This window comes from Phyllostomus hastatus, unplaced genomic scaffold (genome assembly GCF_019186645.2).
Source record: "Phyllostomus hastatus isolate PE091 unplaced genomic scaffold, TTU_PhHast_1.1 phas_contig_17, whole genome shotgun sequence".
NCBI lineage: Eukaryota > Metazoa > Chordata > Mammalia > Chiroptera > Phyllostomidae > Phyllostomus > Phyllostomus hastatus.
This window is the reverse complement of record NW_025333664.1, coordinates 35,854,120-35,866,338: the sequence shown is the minus strand read 5'-3', so window position 1 is coordinate 35,866,338 and position 12,219 is coordinate 35,854,120. Positions and strand designations below refer to the sequence as shown.

Here is a 12,219-nt window from a genome sequence, read left to right as displayed (position 1 = left end):
GGACTTCTGTTCAGAACAATGATGACACCAGTAGTTAATACTGAAGAAGAATTTACAATATGCCTGGCACTACTACTAGAACTGTACATATATTAGCTCATACTGTCCTTATCAATAATCCTCTGAGGTAGGTGCTATTGTTATCCCCATTTACAGATGGGCAAAACAGGTGCAGGGTAAATAACTTATTCCTGGCTCATTAGAGAAGAGTCCAGCTGGGTAGTCTGGCTGTGATCGAGGCTGCTCTTGGTATCACTGTGAGGATATTTCACTGTCTCACCCAGGAAGATGCTCATACTCAGAGTTGCTAGAGCCTGGTGCTTTGTCTTTTCAAAATAAGCCCCTAACTTTTGATTTGACAAATGAAGGTCTGGATCATTTTATGCAATTCTACATCCATAGTTTGAAAGAGATGTTGACAAATCTAGCTTGCATAGAGGTGCACAGCCAAGATGAAGGGTTTGGAAACTACGTAATATGAGAGGTGTTTAAAATAAGTAAGGAATGAATTAAGTGACTAACCAGAAGACACAGGAAGTGGCTCTGCAAACTGCTTTTGAATAACTCATGGAGCTCTCTCCACATGGGCCAGGCACATTTGAGTTCCCTCTTCAAGATAGAACAGAGATAAATGAGCAGAAGCTTCAGGAAAGTCAAGTTCATTTTTGAACATGTAGAATCAACTGAAGACAGAACTGCTCTGAAAGGTAATGAGTTCCCCATCATGTCTTTCCTGTAGTGAGGGCTATAACATCTGCTGGAAAGAAATGGACTTTTGTACATCAGGGCAAGAGGTTAAATTGGGTGAACTCCAGGATCAATTCCAACACCAAGATTATAGTGGAGTGATTTTACCATTTCAGAAAGGAACTAAGTTAAAATTCAGCATATACCTCTTTGAAAATCATATTCTATTAGGAACAACCCATTAGGGTAGCTTACAGGGGAAAAGGTAGGGTGGACAGAATACAGGGCCACAACTTAGACAACAAATGTCAAGTCCTGCCTCCACCATCTATATATAAGACCCTGCCCGGGTGCATTACTCATCACACTCTTAATTTCTAAAACTCTAAAATGGAAGATAAGGGGTATCATTTTGGAAAGTTCTAAAATAGTGATAACTAGCCCCCAGAGTTTTCTGATTAAGCATCAGTTATGTGGAAAATGCAATCAAATGAAGTTATCTTGTACCCAGTGGTATGGCTAATGGTGAAAGTGTTGTATAAAGGATCTCTGTAGAAGATCATTTCTGCACATTTTTGGACAATGAGTTTGCCAACAGACCTTGTGCCTTTTCGTATCTTCTTATAAAGTGAAGGTTTTCTCAGCTATTCCTTTTCTTTCTCTCTTTGTCTTATTCATTTGGCAACAATACAACTAGTTTGTGATCAAGAACTGTCCCCCTGGCTGGGATAGTCTAGTTTCTTAAGGCTTATTGCATTCCAAAAATTAATAGTGCAGCTTTACTGGAATTGATTGCTCATTCTTCTACCATTTATATATGTTATATAGAAAGCATCAACTTTTTATAATAACACCAACTTTTTATTTGTCCTACCTACAGAAAACTTTTACTCTGTTTATATCTTTGTGTAAGTCAATTTGCACTTCAAACATTGCATTTTATTTCGAAGACAACAAGTTAATTCATAAGTGTTTGGGGCCTGCTTTGCAAGCCTACTCCATGGCATAATACTGCTCAAAACACACTTTCCATGTTTTAAAAGGAATTTTCCTCTAAATCATGATTGAAATGACCTCTGAAAGTGTGACATGTATATAAAATCTTCATTATAGATACATACCTATGACTCTTATAAAAACTGATTAGTTCACTTGAGATAAAAAAGAAAGCCATTCTAATCAATTGTTGCCATTGGTCCCTTTTATCTGAACAAGATGGTAGTGAATTTATAAACAATCATTCCCCTCACACCCAAATCTTGGCAATGAGAAACTGACAACAGACTTTATCATCCTACTACCCAACACCTGAGGCTTGGATCCTCCCACTTGAGTGAAGGGGGGAAATACATACCATACCATCCAAGGATGGGCCCATGCCCATATCCTAACACACACACAATCTGGGCTTCACATACTCGAATGCTCCTTCACTCAATTTCAATAAAAATAGAATTCAATTTTGTCTCAGAATCTTGCTTTCTCCCCAGTATGAAGTAAAGAGCTTGAGCTGTGGTGTCAAGTGCTGCAATATATGTGGCTACTCAGAAATAAAGGGTTTCCTCTCCACTCAAAGGCAGGGTGCACATCTGTATTACAGTTAATTAATTTAGTCCTCATATCAAATGCTTGGAACTACAAAGAAGGCTTACCAGCTAGTTTTCAACAACCAAAGGATAAAACACTTAATGAAAAGGCTAAGAGATTTAGCAAACAAACTGTTTGCCATTTGGGAGTGACTTAGGGCTACTCAAAAAGCACTCCTTGATTGAAATCAATTAAAAGGAGCCAAACACCTACCCCGCTGAAGAAAGCTTAAATATTCCACCTACCCAATAATGGTCTCGATAGAACTCCAAAGCCCGGGAGACCTCATGAATATTCTAAGAATTTAAAATACCAAAAGAAGGAGTGATGGGGAGGTGGAGAGAAGTCTTTGCTTCTAAAATAATAGTGGCTCTCCTGTGGTTTTGCATAGCCTTCCAGGATTCGCTTTTCAAGTTCTTTATTGAATTTGCTCAGGTCTTTAACTGATCTCCTGAGGACTCAGAAGTCTTAAGCTAATTACATTTAGCTCAGATATGCTTGATGAGATGGGAAAAATACAAAGTTTTGAAAGGGTGAAAAATCTCTAAACATCTGCTGGTGGTGTTACTAAAAAAACAATAGGGGAAAAAGAAGAGGGCAGCCAGCCGAAATGAAAAGGTACTGGATTTCTTTAATTACTGGGTCAATGAGACTATTACTGTTTAGAATGTTGGGAAAGGCCAACAAACAAGTTTAGTGAACTAAGCAACAACAGTGCTTAGTGATTAAGCAAAGCCAAACATTGACACCAGAAAAGGGACACCCTTTTTCAGGGAGAAAAAGGAATTAGGCTGGTTTGGTTTGGAAAGGCATTTCTAATTAGAAATCACCGGTAGCTTATGGAAAGGAGAAAGGGAGATATGCTCCTAAATTGGAATTAGGTTTCAGAACAGCCTCTGTACTTTTCTTTTAGGTTATCTGTGTTCTGCAAGGGCAGTTTCAGATGGAGCCCTGGTGACGTGTGCGCTCTCTGATTCGTCAGCCAGACAGTTGCTTCTGTTTTCCTTGACAACCCAGGTGAATGGCCTGCCTTTAGCTTTCAAATCAATGCCCCAGGTGCTAATTCAGCATGGCAAACAGCTTATGTGCATTGCTCTGAAAGCCCTGTTCAGTTTCTCCTTTTATTTTTTGTAAATAATGAATCCCCTCCAATTCAGCTAAGAAAATGTTAGAATTTGGAAGACAAACAGACTTAAATCAGACAGGGACTGCTAAATCAAAGTTTTTTTTTTTTACTTTGTGTAGGGTAACTCTTGAAGTTGAGAACAATGATGCCCCTAATCCTATTTTTGTTCTTTTTTTCAGCCTTTGCAAAGGAACTGCCATTTTCTTTCACATTGCTCCATCTTGCTTCTGTGTCTGAAAATGGGTAAAACTGCTGAGACAACAGCGAAGAAATATTTTTTCCTTTTGTTACTGACTTTTCATCAAAACTAGAAAAACATGACTTCAGTAGAGAACACAGTTTTCAGATACACAACTCAAACGCTGTGTATTTTCAGATAAACAGGTCAGGATGTGCCCAGAGTACCCTGGGTTTCCTTTCCAATGGACAAGCACCATCCTCTTCTGCACAGTCTCTTTATTTCCTCTTCCACTCGGCCCCAGACCTGCCACCCCGGGAGGGATGAACTGTCATTGACCATGAGGAGAGCACATGGGGGAAGAAAGGCTTACAAACAGCTGATCTCAGACATACTGGGATTTGAGCTGGAAAGAGGTACCCACCCTTACCACATTACCCTGTGCTCTCTATCCCAGCTGCAGGTCCTAGGAATCCATGAGGATGCTAAAGACCTCCCATAATGCCTGATGTGAGTCAGATGAGTGGATAAAAAACAAGGGCTTGGCTAGTGGTTCTTAAAGTGTGGTCCCCAGACCAGCAGTATTAGCATCACTTGCAGACTTGTCAAAAATACAAACTCTTGCCTGCCCATCATCACTAGATCTTCTGTATCAAGAACTTGAGGTATAGGGCCAGCAATTTATCCTTTAATAAGGTATCCAGGTGATTTGGATATACTGAGAAGGGAGAATATACTATGTGGTCTATCTATCTAGTCTAATCTAATCTAATCTACCATCTATCAGTATCCACTCATCTAAATATATGATATCTTTGCTGTGTGTAAACACCTACTCTCTAACAAAAATAAGATGGAGGAAAAGGTCTAAGAGATTTTCATAGAATACTCTGAATTTGGATGCCAAATACTAGAGTAGTGGTGCCATTCAAAATGTGGTCCCCAGATCAGCAGCTTTGCCATCACCTAGAAACTTGATACAAGTGCAGATTCCCAGGCCCACCAGGACCTAATGTATCAGAATCTCTGGGGGGAGGGTCCAAAAATCTGTATTTTAGCAAACACTCTAATTTTTATACATACCTAAGTGCTAGAATAATATATTCACAATATTTGTGGTCAGTTTGGTCTTAAACTATTAGAAAATCTTCAGGGTCAAGAGGTTCTTTCTCTATTTCCACTTAGTGGTGTTAATCAGGGAGAGCTAAACTGGAAAGAATTTAGACATGAATTTTGTATCTCTTTTCTTTCCAAAAAGTATTGTTTGAATATTTACTTCATTATTTTACCCAGACTAGAAAATAGAAACCAGCTCTTTCTCTTTTTACCATCATTCTTCCTTCTTTCCTCCTTTCTTCCTCCCTCTTTCATTGTTTTTTCTCTTTCCCTCCCTTTCTTTATTTCCCTAATGCTTTTATTGTAATTCCTTCCCCTGCCTCCAATCTCCTAGAGATGCGTAACTATTCTATTGACTATGGCCACAGTAATTAGATTTACCTGAATTAAATTTCAGTTGTGCAACCAACAGAGACTGACATTAAAAAGGGATGGGTTATGATAATAAAAATGCTGCCTAATTTAGCATGGATTATAGGAGGAATAACTGTATGGCCATTCCCAACTAGAACATGGAAAGATATTGAAAGCCTCTGCTTTCTCTGGGGATCTATTAGGACAAGTGTACATTTTTAACATGGTTTGAAGGAACTCTGTTGTGAGGAAACATATTAGTTTCCTATTGCTGTCATAACAAATTACCATAGACGTAGTGTCTTAACATAACACAAATTTATTACCTTACAGTCTGGAAGCCAGAAGTCTGAAATAGGGCCAGAAACCCCTGAACAGGGTTTGATGGGGCTAAAATCAAGGTATACGCAGAATTACTTTCCCTCTGGAGGATCTGGGGAAGAATCTTTTTCCTTACATATTCTAGTTTTCAGAGGCTGCCTGCATTTCTTGTCACATGGCCTCCTTCATCTATCTTCAAAGCTAGCAACAGAGCATCTTGAAATCTCAAGCAGTCTCCCCTCTTTCTCTTTCTCTCTCCCCCTCTCTCTCTCTCACACACACACAAACTATATGTGTATTTATCTTGTCTATTTAGTTATATTTAATTATTAGATGTTATGCAAGTTTTATTTATTATGCAACCTATTGCACAAGGTTGTCTAAAATATTTTGTTAATGGAAAAATAAGAGTAGTATATCATAGTATAAAATGAATATTCATTTTGAAAAGTATCCCTTATATTAAAATTATATGTCCCTATCTTAATACGTTATCAGCCATATATCTCTCGATCCTGAATATTATTATTTAATGAGCTGCACTCAAAGTATATGAAAAAGGAAGGACAGGTGAAGTAATTTTTGTGTATATTTGAGGAATAAAGTACACGTGATAAATGGAAAAGAAATATTCTTTGAAAATGTTTCTAAAAAGAAATATCCAGGTTTTGTTTCTGTCATTTCTATTTCTTTGCATTTTTTCCTACTACTTTCAATTAAAATTCAAGGCTAATAAACTATAAAATTCCTGAAAAATGAACAGACATCTATGTCAAAAATGTAAGCTCTAAAAACAAGATGATATTTATTGGTTGGAAACAGGATTGACTCATCTCAACAACATTTCCTTTAAGGATTCACAATGACATAAAGGTATTGCATACAAGTGAACCAAACCTCTTGCTATTGTTAAAATGTTTACTTCCTTTTTTTAAAACATTGTAGCAGATGTTATAAAATAAGTGTAGTAAAACATTCAAGTGGCAAGCTCCCTAATTGTTTCCATCTTGATTATAAAAACACATTGAAAGGTAAATCCTCACAGCAAAATAAATGAAAAAAATAACATTCCAAGTACTACTTATACCAGCTGCTCTTTACATACTGCACTGAAAGGAAGGCACCTGATATATAGAGTAATGAAAAGAAATTGGGCTCCCTTCTAAAACAAATAGAAAAGTAGCACTTCAGTTTGCAAGTAGATACTCTAATTAATTTCTGAGTTTAAGGTTATATATTAAAATAATAGTTGAGAAGAATTGGGTCTTTACAACAAAATATGTAAGTGAACACATATACACATCTATATTATTACAATCCCTATTAACCCCACTCACTTTATGGGTAGACCTCCTCTGTCACCTCATGGTCTTTCTGTAAAAATGATTTCGATTAGAATGTTTAGTGCATAGTCCTAATGCAAATATCACTTGCAGTATATCCAGAGAAAGTAAAGATCAGTTGGTTTACTAGTAAATAAATGGAACCTCTTTTAAGCACAGTGGCAAAAGGAATTGTGTTTAAAGGATCCAAATTTGTATTCTAGGGAGACAGATTACTTCACACCATCCATAGGCTGAAATTCTCAGAGCCCAAGCCACTCTGCTTGGGGTCCTCTCTAATGGGGATTAAAATCAGGGGGCACATTTTCCCAAGTCCACCAGTGTGAGGAGGGGTGGATAGAGGAAATGCTGTGCATGCAGAAGGGCAAGGCATTGTGGGATAATCCTATTTTCCCATTACTAGTGAAACATACATGTGTTATGTCTGTGTGTATTGATAAAGACTGCATAATCCAGGAGTTCTGCATGGAAAGGAGGGGTTTCACATTTAGGGTAATTTGGACCACCTTGACATAGATGATATATACTGGAGGTTAGCAAAGGGTTTTTTTTTTTTTCATGTTAAGGGCCAGATAGCAAACATTTTAGGTTTTGTGTATTTTAACAAAATTTTATTTGTGGACACTGAAATTTGTAATTTCCACATCTCACAAATTATTACTCTTTACACCCCAATCATTTGAAAATGTGAAAACCATTCTTAGCCCACAAGCCACATGAAAAGAGGCAGTGGGTCAGGTTTGGCCTGTGGGTTATAGTTTGCTCACTCCTGCTAATCTTGCTTACCCCAGCTATTCTTCAAAAATGGTTTCATTTCATCTTTTTCATAACTTCAAGATGCATGAGGATAAGTATATCCCTCACTGAGGAGGAACCTGAGGCTCCAAGAGGCTTAAGAAGCTTACTCAGGGTTATAGCTAGGCAGTGTCAAAGCCAGAACTAAAAGTCAGCTCTTCTGAGTCTTAACCCTATCTCTCTCTCTCTCTCTCTCTCTCTCTCTCTCTCTCTCTCTCTCTCTCTCTCTCTCTCTCTCTCTCACACACACACACACACACACACTTTATAAAATTCACATGGGATTGTGGAAAAAAGCATAGAGATAAAAAATTGTGTGTGCGTGCCAGTGTTCTTTGGTATCCACCAGGCAATGGTTCCAGGATTCCTCCTGCACGCACCCTCCCCAGGATAACAGCACTTTCAGATGCTTATGTCCCTTACCACCCTCACTATCTGTACTGTAAGCCTAATGACATTGTAACTTACACTTGTTGCTGGCTTGACCTTCACTTTCTGCCTGTCTACTTTGTTCCCAAGAAGACTTTAAACTGTAATATACCTTCAGTTGCCATCAATTTTGGTCAACTTTAGTAAGTAGATAAAGGATTAGTATTTCATATAATATTTATTAATTGATACAAGAAAAATAATAGGGATGTATGTTTTCTACATAACACAAGTCTAATATATTCATAATAAAAATAAAATTATGTGTTAATAACAACAATGTTAATATAGTTATTAAGACTTTGTGTCAAATATTTTTAAATTTAACTGCAAATAAAAATCTGCAGGAAAATATTTTAATGCTGGCTTTGTATTTTATACTAAAATATTAGATCCTTTCTAGAGGAGATCTCCTGTAATATTACTTTCCTATTTGGTTATTAACCTAAGTGATGTTATTTGACTGGATTTCATATGTGCTGCAGATCCTGCTGGGGAAGCATAAAACTGGTCTCATTTAGGAGGAGGTAATGTGGCAGTATGAGAAAAGCTGCCATATGTGAAACCTCACTTTATGCCTATTGAAAGTTTTGTATTTCAGGTCTCCTAGGGACATGTCCATTGTGCTATTGTGTAATTTTATCAGCATGAAGTTCTGCTGAATATTTTCTCTTCTTTTCAAAACCCGTATTTTGGTAGAGCTCACTTCAAAACTTAATGTTGTAACATCTGTGCCATACACCTGGGAGCCACAGAAGATGTATCCTGAAGATTATCTACATTTTCTAATCTTATAGCATGCTGCAAAATGAAAGAAAAAGATTATACATTTTTTTCTGGTCTAGAATTCTTTGAAAGAAACCCTTTATGTCTCCTTAGAAAGATTCTCAAAATAAAGGAGAATCACTATTTCTAAAGCTAAAAAGAATATTCCTACAGATGTCATTGAATACTCATTTGTTTTTGTTCACAGATAAGAATAAGTCTTAATACATATGTTCAACTTTCCATTAAGAGATACTGTGAATATACACAAAACCTGGAGCTATTTTCTCAAAATGTTTTTAAACAAGATTCCTTAATATCTATATAAAACAAAAGAAAATTCTACTATTTGAACTTATTTACTACTTTTATTCTATAAATCTACCAAGAAATCAATGGCTTCTTCTTTATGAATCATTATTTTACACACCTGAAACTAATGTTATATATCAATTACATTTTGATGAAAAATAAAAAGTATTGTTCACTCAGCATTTCTCAAACAGAAGACTGAGATCATGACAAAGAAAAAGGACTTTGTGAATAGGACAGGTGCCTTCCACATCATCTTTCATTAATTATTCTACCTTTATAGAATGAAATATGTGTATTTGGAATACCCTGCAGGTAATGATGCTAAAAATGAAATGTGCAGAACAATTTTTGTTGAAAGATAATGTAGCATATGTGAAGTTTATATGGATTTAAATAGTTAGGAAGCACAATAAATGGACTTTACATATGTATTTTCTTGACTTTGTCATCAATTTATCAAATTACGATAAATGTTAAATGCTTATGGAGTACTTTCTATGTCCCAGATATTGTTATAACAGCTTTTCAAATTTCACTACAACTATATGAGACTTTTGTCATCACAATTTTACAGATAAGGAATCTGAGGCACTGAAAGGCCAAATAACTTGCCCAAGGACACCTAGTTTGTTAATTAGGGGCAGAGCTAGAGCAGAGCAAACTAAATCTACATTGCCCCATTTTCCTTTGGTTACTTTTCTTATGTGTTACTGGATAGCTTTTAACTCTTGCTTTGAAGCAAGTAATGGTAAAGGTGATACATTTTAAGTTATTTCAAACTTAGAAATATTCAAGGCAGGGCCAAGTTAAATATCTGTGGTAAAAAAGGACAGGGACAATGTAGTTAATTCAAGCCTGCAGGCATTATTACTCTCCTACAGATAAAGTCAAATCTTAAAAAAAAAAAATCAACTTCAAAGTTTTGACAAATGAGTAGCAGAAATTGACCTAATTTCTTTCCCACATGCTATTTCACCATTTGCAGAAGGGGGTTGGTATTCTCACAAGGGAGACATAAAGAGTGGATGGTTAACTCCTCAGTAATTGCAGGAGTGCTCAATGCTAGAGAAGCTACTGCAAGAAAGGAGACATGTCCATGTGTACTGAACACAAGATACTTTCCACTGTAAGTCAAATTAATAAGAAGAAAATGTATATCCATTTGATGTTCCTCATTTGCATATCTCAAAGTACAATATACAGTACAAAATAATTAATTTCTGCTACATAGAAATTAAGCAGGCAGGCACCACTGGGTATTTTATATTTTATAAATACAATTGAAAGGAGCAATGCCATGCAACTGTATCTAAAGTAAGGGTTGTATCAAATGTTTATTATCATCTTAAGACATTAACTACTCCAAGGGTACCATTTACTTGACTTGCCAGGAGCATGGTGTCATGAGCCTGACCTAGGATTTGCAATACAGAAAGGTTATTAGAGGCATGAATATGGAAGAATATTGTGCTCTAAATATAGTGAAAATAAAAAGAGATGTGAAAATTACTACATGGCTTCCTAAATAAACTGTATCAATGTCTCTGTCAAGAAGAGTTTGTTGTTTAGAATCTGTAGCTACTACTGACCTGATCGCACAATTGAGAGCATGTCTGCATTTTACTGGTGATTTGGAAACAAAACTGATCAGTGTTCTATAAATAAGGCCTGTCAAGTTATTACTTTGCAACTCTTTTGCAAATACATATTATTTAAGAGCAGCATGATTTATGACATAGTATACTAGAGAAATGATTTTACTTCATATTTCATATTTTAGTTTCTTTTAACAGATTTTTATATATAAAAATAAAATTCAAGTTTTTCAATAAATGCTGAATTTCTTTAACAATGTTTTTATTTTTTCACATTTTTGTGTTGTTGTTCAAGTACAGTTGTCTCTATTTTCTTTCCATCACTCCCCCCAATCCCAGCCATCCCCACTTCCCACCCTTGATTCTACTCACCTTTGCTTTGTCCGTATGTTCTTTATATATGTTCCTGATAACCTGTTCCCCTTTTCCACCCATTATTGCCTCCCACCTTCCTTCTGGTTACTGTCAGTTTGTTCTTAATTTCAATGTCTCTGGTTATATTTTGCTTGCTTCTTTATTTTATTGATTAGGTTCCACTTAAAGGTGAGATCATATGGTATTTGTCTTTCACTGCCTGGCTTATTTTACTTAGCATAATGCTCTCCACTTCCATCCATGCTGTCACCAAGGGTAGGAGATCTTTCTTTCTTTCTGTTTCATAGTATTCCATTGTGTAAATGTAGCATAGTTTTTTGATGGGCACTCATTTACTGATGGGCACTTAGGGTGCTTTCAGCACTTGGCTATTGTAAATTGTGCTGTTATGAACATTGGGGTGTATAGATTCTTTTGAATTGGTGCTTCAGGATTCTTAGTGAATAACCCCAGTAGTAGAATTGCCAATTAAAAGGCAGTTCCATTTTTAGCTTTCTGAGGAAATTCCATACTGTTTTCCATAGTGGCTGCACCAGTCTGCATTCCCACAAGCAGTGTACTAGGGTTCCCTTTTCTCCACATCCTCTCCAGCACTCATTGTTTATTGATTTATCAATGATGGCCATTCTCACTGGTGTGAAGTGGTATCTCACTGTGGTTTTAATTTGCATCTCTCTGATGGCTAGTGATGCTGAGTGATGCATACTTTCATATATCTCTGGGTCCTCTGCATGTTCTCCTTGGAGAAATGTCTGTTTAGGTGCTTTGCCTGAATGTGCCTGATCTCATTTGATAATATTTTTTAATTGGATTTTTAGAAAAGATTTCTATGTTTACGCCAATGTATTGACTTCTTGTCCCAGATACTGCTTTAAATTTTACAAAGTGTTCATTCCTCCCATGTCTTCAAAAATCATCATAATGCTCAGTTATTTTTAACAGTACTGAATATTATGGTATCTAATGTTACCAGAAAAAGCTTACAATTTAGAAGGTTCATATAATATGTATATTTTATAGAAACCACTTCTTTAATTATTATCATATGAAGGACTACAGAAGGAAATCAATACCAAAAGGTCAATCTCTTTGTTTTATAGTCATCTCAAATTTTCTAAGACTCATCCATCTAGTCAATAATTTTGATTTCTTATAGGCTTTCTCAATACTATGTTTTTATAATTAAATTGAATCTAAATGAATAATAAAAGCATATTCATACTATTTGTAATG

The 12,219-nt window shown here is 36.1% G+C and overlaps 1 protein-coding gene across 1 annotated transcript in view; it reads right to left on the bottom strand.

The window, feature by feature from the left end:
* The window catches only part of MACROD2 (mono-ADP ribosylhydrolase 2), a 2,133,612-nt gene that overhangs the window by 56,496 nt on the left and 2,064,897 nt on the right, over window positions 1-12,219 (bottom strand). The window lies entirely within an intron of this gene.